Source organism: Cucurbita pepo, chromosome 3 (genome assembly GCF_057944985.1).
Source record: "Cucurbita pepo subsp. pepo isolate OVF chromosome 3, ASM5794498v1, whole genome shotgun sequence".
NCBI classification, from domain to species: Eukaryota; Viridiplantae; Streptophyta; class Magnoliopsida; order Cucurbitales; family Cucurbitaceae; genus Cucurbita; species Cucurbita pepo.
The window spans coordinates 8,296,456-8,306,089 of NC_141800.1; the positions used below are offsets into that span (position 1 = coordinate 8,296,456).

General features: G+C 40.3%; 1 long non-coding RNA gene and 1 other non-coding gene across 3 annotated transcripts; one reads left to right on the top strand and one right to left on the bottom strand.

The window, feature by feature from the left end:
* Positions 1-623: 623 nt before the first annotated feature.
* Positions 624-2,679, bottom strand: LOC147793168 (uncharacterized). 2 transcript variants are annotated; one of them, XR_015420260.1, is made up of 3 exons: positions 2,186-2,601; positions 1,675-1,979; positions 624-880 (listed from the first exon to the last, which is right to left on the bottom strand). It is a non-coding gene; the product is annotated as an uncharacterized LOC147793168 (long non-coding RNA). The 2 variants fall into 2 exon arrangements; XR_015420259.1 differs by lacking the exon at positions 624-880 and having other exon boundaries at positions 1,435-1,979; positions 2,186-2,679.
* Positions 2,680-4,382: 1,703 nt separating this feature from the next.
* LOC147793169 (small nucleolar RNA Z247) lies at positions 4,383-4,522 on the top strand. The gene has a single exon (XR_015420506.1). It is a non-coding gene; the product is annotated as a small nucleolar RNA Z247 (small nucleolar RNA).
* The last annotated feature ends 5,112 nt before the right edge of the window (positions 4,523-9,634 follow it).

A 9,634-nucleotide genomic window follows, 5' to 3' on the forward strand; every position in this document is an offset into this window, starting at 1 on the left:
ATTTGGGGTCAGTAGGAATCTTATCTTTCCCCTTACCCTTTTTGTCATATGCATCCCAAACTATTCGGTTTGCATTTGAGCCGGGGTTTAGGGGACATTCCTCAGTTAAAATAAACCTCAAATCATCATTTGCAAGTATTGTGTTTAGGTTTGATTTCCTTGTTGCGTAATTGTCGTCGTTTAATTTCTCAGAAGTGAGTAATTGTACTATTGAGCTTGACATGCTGAGATTTAAAACAAATTCTATTAGTGAATTGACTTAATTCTTTTTAATCCACTTAGGTTTAGCAAATGTAATTATGTACCCAAAATTTGTTAATTTGCAACGATACTTTAGTGAGTTAGAGCAATTGCTACCGAGGGGCAGTCAATCACTCCTTCAATAAACCAAGAGATTCTTGACTTAAACACTAATCCCAGAATAACTCTTATTCCTATAGTGTTTTAGTTATCGCCACTTTGGTCAAGAATATACTACTCTTAGTAATTCTTCGTAAGTGTGATCCGCCATTTTCAGACCTCAGAGATCGGCCCCAACAATGCTATCAAATGAAAAAGCCAAAGTTGAGAATGGACCTAAGAAATCCTATCCATTTTTGGAGTTTGCGTTTGTAACACCCGCTCATCGTCAACGCGATTCACAGGAGTTACTACTGACCTCGATAATAAACTCCGACAACCAATGATAAATTTCAAAAAAATGTTTCCAAAAACATCAAGTAAAACATTTAAAACGAGTGCTATTTAAACTTAAAACAACCGAAGTAGATTCTTGACAGCGAAAGCATAAGTACACAAAACAGACACAGACATGGATTCCCAAATAGTTCCTAGCCCGCTGGTCTCGCCCTCGTCCTCGGTTGGCCTGCATCAACTAAATCTGGAAAGAAAAGTTAAAAATAATTTTGATGAGTAATTAAATTACCCAGTAAGTAGCCAACTTTATCTTTCATGAATTCATAACTAATCTTTCCAGGTGTTTTTAAATTTTATTCGTCATTGACTCCTAGTTTCTCTTACTAGGGTCATCTGTTCATTAATGAGGTATCTCAGCTACCTCCAGCTTAGCATAGCAAATGTTTTTAAGTTTTATTCGACATTGACTCCTAGCTTCTCTTACTAGGGTCATCTATTCATTAATGAGGTATCTCAGCTACCTCCAGCTAGGTTACTGACTCTCTCTCGATATGCTTATCTAGAATTTTCGGACTCGTATGTAAGACTCGCTCTCGGTCAAATACGGTCCGTCTACTAATTGCTCTGGCGGCCTGTTTATCTCATATACCAACGGTCAGGAGTACTCATGCTCCCTGACTTAGCACACAGCGCGTTGGCCAGGAACTCCGCGGGAATTAGTAGACTATCATACTCATATAAATAAGCCATAGCTCAACAACCAATAAGCATATCTTAGAGTCATAACCTTTCTATTAACATGCATAACATACTCACAGTTACTGCATGTTTTCATACATGTATCATGTTCAACACATAGAACATTCTGACAATCATTTATATCATGCTTACATCACAGGCAAGCAGTCACAATATACAATAAACACTCAATATCATCAAAGCTCATCATAACATATTAAGCTCTTAATCAGGTAAACAACATACTCACATGTTGTAAAACAAGTTAAGAACTAGTTCAAAGGTCGATACGCTACTTACCTGGTTTCGAATCCCTTTCTCTCTTGATTGTACATTTAATAGGGTATTTCAACACAATTCCTTCCGATTAGACCTATATTTCACCATTTTCAAGGTAAGTATAGGTCAATCTAGGTAGAACAGGTCAAAACAAATCGAACGGGACAAACCGGGAACCCAAAATGATGCTTCACGCGCCCTCACGCGCCCTCACATCCTCGGTGTGTCTGTCCCACGCGCTAGGAGCACGCCCAGTCGCACACCCAGTCGCGGCCCCTCACGCGCCTGCGTGTAGTGCACGCGCTCCTTCTTCTTCCTTGCGTTTTCTGAAATTTTCCCATCTTTTTTTGTTAATACCTACTATATCCCGAAGCCATATCCTCCTTCTACGATTCGAATTTCATCCTGATTCCTTCTACAAATTTATAGATCTCCTTATTACGATTCTAACAAGCCCTATTTCATAACTCATTATACAATATGAACCAAGATATCGAGATTTAAAGGTTCGGTGATATGGGTTTTTCGTTACCTTTGCGACAACCGCTTAAATCAGCTTAGTTCAGAGCTTCAATGGCTGAAAAGCCTTCACAATCGTCTCCCCATCCTCAGGTTTGCACGTTGTCACAACAAACGCCAAAGAACCTTAAGGTTTTGCAGGAAAACATGGATTATAACATTCTCTGTTTTCTGTTTCCCTCTTCCTCTGTTTCTTCGATAATATTTGGTGCTTCCTCGTCGGCCTTGCCAACGCCAACCACCACCACCATCCATAACACTAACACAAAATAAAACCACCCTTCTTCATCCCACACCTCCATCTTCCTCTCTTTTCTTTCTTTTCCCTTCAATCCACCTGTCCATTCTTCCGTTCTCCATGGCAGCAGCTTCAAGCTGCTGCTGTCTTTTTCTTTTCTTTTCTTTTCTTTCTTCTTTTTTTTTTTTTTTTTTTTTTAATTAATTAATTTATTTTTATTTTTATTTAATTTATTTATTTATTATTTTCGGGTTATTACAGCGTTGTTCCAACTCCCATGTTACGACCCTCCGAATGTGTAGTTGCTCTAGAGCAACATGTAGGCGGAACATGGAAATCTCACGGTGCAACCTAGTGGTGGAGACCATAGGATGTGTTGATATACTTCCTTCTCTCACTGACTATAAATACTTTCTCTATTCACCTTGTTATTGACTCATGCAAATACCTTCTAAATGGCGGCCGCTACTAGGACGACACGAGCCCGAGCATGAATCTCACGGTGTGAATTTTTTAGAGAGTGATAAAAGAAAAAGATGTATCTCATATACCTTTTTCCTCCCACTAAGTATTTTAGACGGTTGGGTATACTTATTACTTAGGTATATTCCGACTAATTAAATATAACTTAAGTATAGGTGATTTTTCCAAGTATAACATTTATACTGGATTTTTACCTATGATGTCTAGGTGATTTTTCATTTTTTTTTAAAAAAAAAATCCTTACATCGCTCACGCATGCTCATAAAACTGGGCTAACTAAGCTCAAGTACTGACCCGATCTCCAGGTAGCAGGTGTTCCGTAAACCGTCAACTTAAGTACCTCCAGCCTTAGACAAGATCATGCCAGGTGAGTTTTCTTGTAACCGTAGTTTTACAAGATATCGACCTATTTTAACTATTAAAATTGATCGTGCTTGGTTGTTAACCTTAAGTGAGCATGCATTTATCTTTGTTATAGATTTTAACATCTATCTCGTTTTATGACGTTGAAAATAACCTATAACATGCTTTATATAACAATTATATAATCATCCATTTCATGCAATAATATAAAAATTTATATCTATCACTCATGGAACCCTAAACATGCATACTATACATTATAACACTTATAACATACTTGGAATGCATGAAACATGCTTAGCCTATGGTAAGTCGATCCTTCACAGGTTGTTCGTGTTAAATATAGAATAGACCATATATGTATATAGTAAGATAATCTAGTGATTTACTAGTTTGTTACCAAATCTATGATTTACTGGTTTGTTACCAAATCTATGATTTCATAGTTTTGTTACCAAATCTATGATTTCATGGTTTGTTACTAAATCTATGATTTAGAATGTAATCTTCATTATACACATCTATAAATACATGAGGTCGTGACCCTAGGTCATTGTGCCATTCAACCTAACATGGTATTAGAGCCAAGGTTTATTTTTTAAATGTCTACCATATCTTCTTCCTCCTTTCCATCCACCATCTCCAACACCGTCTCAACTACCATGGCGACCTTTGCCCAATCCCTCTACACCATGCTGTCACAATTCGTCTAACCAAAAACAACTTCATCATATGGCGTGCCCAGCTCCTCCCCTACGTACGGAGTACGAAGCTTATGGGCTACCTCGATGGCACCAATGCCGCACCTGCCAAGCTGGTCCCTTCCTCAACTGCTAGTGCTGAGCTGGTCTCTAATCCGGCCTATAATCAGTGGTATGATCAGGATCAACAGGTCCTTAGCGGCCTTCTCTCCACCATGTCTGAGGAGATTCTTCACGATGTGGTTGCTGCTACTACGTCCAAGGAGGTGTGGGATACCCTGCAGAGGATGTTTTCATCATCAACTCGTGCTTGCACTACTCAGATTAGTGTTGAGCTCGCCACGTCCAAGAAACGAGATCAATCTGCTGCAAATTATTTTCGCAAGATCAAAGGGCTGGCCAACGAGTTGGCCGCCGTCGGCTCTGCCTTGCAAGATGATGATGTGATCGCCTATCTTCTCACTGGTCTTGGCCCTGACTATGATCCCATCGTCACCTCAATGACTACCAAGAGTGAAGCCCTCACGCTTGATGATGTGTTTGCACATCTAATGACGTATGAAGCTCGCCAACTACAACACCAGGCTGAACTTCAGTTAAATCCGGGATCTTCTGCCAATTATATTGGTTGTGCTGAACTTCAGCTAAATCTTGGATCTTCTGCCAATTATGCTAGTCGTAGTGGTCAGCAGAAGAATCGTAGGTGTAGGGATCGTGGTCGTGGTCGTTCTCAAGGTTACGCACCCTCTCGTCCTGCTGGTGATCGCCGTGGCCCTTCTGCTCGTCCTTCCTGCCAGATCTGCGGTAAAGTGGGGCATACTGCTATCCGCTTCTGGCATAGGATGGATGAGTCCTATCAAGATGAACCTTCTTCTGCTCCTCCTACGGCACTGGCGACTACTTCCTCTTACAAGATTGACCCAAATTGGTACAGCGACACAGGCCTACGGATCATATCACCAGTGACCTAGATCATCTCGCTGTGCGTGAACGTTCTCATGGAGGTGAACAAGTTCAAGTCGGCAATGGAGCAGGTTTGCATGTTTTGCATACTGATCATTCTCTAATTAATACTACTACTCGTCCTCTTGCATTGCGTAATATTTTGCATGTGCCTGAAATTTCCAAACATCTTCCTTCCGTTCATAAATTTTCTCGTGATAATGACGTATTTTTTGAATTCCATCCTTGGCATTTTTCTATAAAGGATCGACGGTCGAGGAAAAGTCTCCTAAATGGGAGGTATGAATCTGGTCTTTATCCTATTAAGTCATCCGATGTCGATGATCTCAAGCACGCCTTGGTGAGCAGATCTACTACTCACGCCCAATGGCATGCACGTCTTGGACATCCTTCATCTCAAGTAGTAAAATCAATTTTGCGTCTCAATAATATTTCGTGTGCTAATGAGTCATCTTTGTCAGTTTGTAATGCGTGTCAGTTAGCAAAAAGTCATCAATTACCATATACTAGTTCTTCCCATAGGTCTTCGTCACCTTTGGAACTTATTTTTTCGGATGTTTGGGGCCCTACACCTCCATCTGTTGAGGGTTTTAAATATTATATTAGTTTCATTGATGATTTTAGTAAATTTTCGTGGATCTATTTGATGCATGATCGTACAGAAGCTCCTCGTATATTTTTGCAATTCCAAGCTCATGTTGAGCGCCTCCTAGATACTAAAATCAAGTGGGTCCAATCTGATTGGGGTGGAGAATATCAGAAAATTCATAACACATTTTTTCGTTCCCTTGGAATTGCTCATCGTGTTTCGTGCCCTCACACACATCAACAAAATGGGTCTGCTGAACGCAAGCACCGTCATATTGTTGAAACTGGTCTAGCCCTTCTAGCTCATGCTCATGTACCTATTAAATTTTGGGACGACGCGTTTCTTACAGCCACATATCTCATCAATTGTCTTCCTACTCGTGTCATCGATAAAAAATGCCCCTTAGAGCTTCTTTTTCATACCCCACCAAATTAATCCTTATTAAAAAATTTTGGGTGTGCTTGTTGGCCTCATCTTCGTCCTTATAACAAACAAAAGCTCTCTTTTCGATCAAAGGAATGTGTCTTTCTAGGCTACAGTTCTTTACATAAAGGGTATAAGTATCTTGACACCGATTTTGGTCATGTCTATATGTCTAGAGACATCATATTTGATGAAAACATTGTTCCATTCAAGAGAGCCCCACCTAATTCTTCCCCAATCATGCAGTCGACGCATAATGCCCCTGATTTGTGCACCTTGCATTTGGGTAATAGCAGTACTAATTTGGAGAATGATCACATGCATATGTCTGGGCCTACTAACTTTTTGGATGCAGAAAATTTGGTGTCTACATCAGCTTCGGAATTGCCGCAGCAATCCTCCGCGTCGCTGCCATGCGAATCAGTATTGGTTGTTTCGCTAATGATTAAGGTCTCGGCTCCTCCGCCAGCAGATGATATTGCGCAATGCCCGGTCGAATCCTCAACCGCTGGTCAACCAACTGCTGTAGCATCGGTTGCTCCCCTCGCAACGGCTGATACGGCTGTCCCCTCAAATGTGGATCCTGCACCTACTACTCATCCGTATGGTACTCGATTGAAGCACAATATCAAGAAACCCAAGGTGCATACAGATGGAACAGTAACATATCTTGTAGCTCAGTCTTCTGCCTCTGAACCTACTTCACATATTACTGCTATGGAGCATCCCCTCTAGCGTCAGGCAATGAATGATGAATTTCAGGCACTTCAAAAAAATAAGACATGGCACTTAGTTCCAACTCGTGCTGGTCTTAACGTTATTGATTGCAAATGGGTTTTCAAACTCAAGCAAAAGCTAGATGGCTCTATTGATCGCTACAAAGCACGCCTGGTTGCTAAAGGTTTTAAACAGCAGTATGCCGTTGATTATGATGATACCTTTAGTCCAGTTGTTAAGCCCACTACCATTCGTCTCTTATTATCTCTTGCTATTTCTCGTGGTTGGGCTATTCGGCAGATTGATATTCAAAATGCTTTTCTTCATGGCTTTCTTAATGAAGATGTTTATATGAAGCAGCCCCCTAGATTTGTGGATTCTCAACACCCTGGTTACCTCTGCAAGCTGGATAAGTCGCTTTATGGCCTTAAACAAGCTCCGCGTGCCTGGTTTTCTCGCCTTAGCTCCAAACTATTACAGCTGGATTTTACACCTTCAAAGGCTGATGTTTCTCTTTTCATTTTTAACAAGACGGGCATTCAGATGTATATTCTCATCTATGTTGATGACATTATTATTATCAACTCATCTTCTACGGCTACTGAGAAACTTCTTACACAGCTTCAGGATGATTTTGCCGTCAAGGATCTTGGCATTTTGAGTTATTTTCTTGGGATTGAAGTCCGCCATACTTCCAATGGACTTATTCTGACACAACATAAAATACATTCAAGATTTATTGTCCAGAACCAATATGCTCACCTCCAAAGTTGTGCCTACACCTATGCTTCCTAATGAGAAGTTGTTATTGGATGGTGGTGAAAAGCTTTCGCCTGAGGATACTACTCGCTATCGGAGTGTCGTTGGTGCTCTCCAATATTTGTCTCTAACACGTCCTGATATATCATTCTGTGTCAATAGAGTGTGTCAGTTCATGTCCTCCCCGACATCTATACGTTGGGCGGCAGTCAAACGAATTCTCCATTATCTACATGACACTATTGATATGGGTTTATGTCTTACAAAGTCCAGCACTGATTTGTTGAGTGCCTTTTTGGATGCTGATTGGGTCGGGAATCCTGATGATTGTCGAAGCACTGGAGGCTATGTGATCTTCTTTGGTGGCAATCTTATCTCTTGGAGTTCGAGGAAACAATCGACAGTTTGTCGTTCTAGTACGAAGGCCGAATATAAGGCGGTTGCTGATGCCACCGTCGAATTAATTTAGATCCAAGTTCTCTTGCGTGAGCTCGGGATCTCGCAAGCGCGAGCGCCTAGCCTATGGTGTGACAACATTGGTGCCACCTACCTGTCCGCCAATCCAATCTTTCATCGACGAACGAAGCATGTTGAGGTTGATTATCACTTCGTTCGTGAACGAGTATCGTCTCGTCAGCTTGATGTTCGACTCATTTCCTCCAAGGATCAGCTCGCCAATATCATGACAAAGCCATTGCCAGCTCCTTCTTTTAGCAATTTTAGGCGCAATCTGAACTTAGTAGTACATCGTCCAGATTGAGGGTGGGTGTTAAACATAGAATAGGTCATATATAGTAAGATAATCTAGTGATTTACTAGTTTGTTACCAAATCTATGATTTACTGGTTTGTTACCAAATCTATGATTTCATAGTTTTGTTACCAAATCTATGATTTCATGGTTTGTTACTAAATCTATGATTTAGAATGTAATCTTCATTATACACATCTATAAAATACATGAGGTCGTGACCCTAGGTCATTGTGCCATTCAACCTAACAGTTCGTAACTAGAGCTGGGTCAATTTATCGATTTACCCCTAAAGTTACTGCTTGTTCCTTGAGTCCCACTGATCATCTAATGAACAATTGGTTTGTGGTCCAACCACCAAACCAATTCCCTCTCAAATTCAGTACTTGAGGGAACAACCTCTCTACTATCCCTAAAAGCGGGTAGGTGTAAATTCCATCTTACACTCAATGTCCCCAGCTATTCACCCAGTCTTACCCTTGAAATTGGAGGCTTATTGAGTCTGCGAACTCGGGTCACTCTCACCCATGCAAATCTAAGGATAATTCTGAATAAACAGGAGTTCATAGTTAGCTCAGGATTAAGATCGAGTTACCTGGGTCATTGAATGAAAAAATCAGTCTCAACAATAAACGACATTATAAAGTGAGAGTGGTTTTCTTCATGGTCCAATCTTATGCAATACTCATTGTATAGGACGCCCCCACTCACATGTACAATTTAGTGATCACATTGTTTATATCATATACAAAAGTGGGCCGCATCCATAGTGTACTCAACTTTATCCCTGTACTATAGATCATTTTGTGTCTCTACATATAGTTCAAGTAATCTTGATCCACTCTGATGTCAGTTCAAGTAATCTTGATCCACTCTGATGTCTCTACATATAGTTCAAGTAATCCTACTAAACCCTACAAATACAATGAATTCTACTGATTGATCATTAATAAAAGAAGACTAATGGAGATGCGGGTAAAAGAAGACTAATGGATATGCGGGCAATCGATCCCCGTGCCACTCGCATGCAAAGAGAGCACTCAACCATCTTAGCCACATCCCCACAATTCTTACATCACAAAACCCATAGGTCCCATCATCAATAATAGTGAAAATGAAAAACTAAATAGTGAAAATGAAAGACTATCTCTCATCATTATGTCATAAATAAGAAAAAATTGAAAAGAAATAATATATTTAACAATTGATAGTATTCTTTGGAGATGCATGGTAACGATCCCCGCACCTTTCGCATGCAAAATGATTGCTCTACCCTCTGAGCTACATCATCCAATGGAACCCACACTAAAAGGAGGACCACAAGCTCGGGGCTCGACGAAAGCCCACAATTATCTCTGCTCATTATGTCGTAAATAAGAAAAAATTGAAAAGGAATAATATATTGTGATTTTGCTTTTCTTCAATTTTGTACCATTTGTCCAAAAGTGTCATTTTTCTCCACAATTTCAACACTTT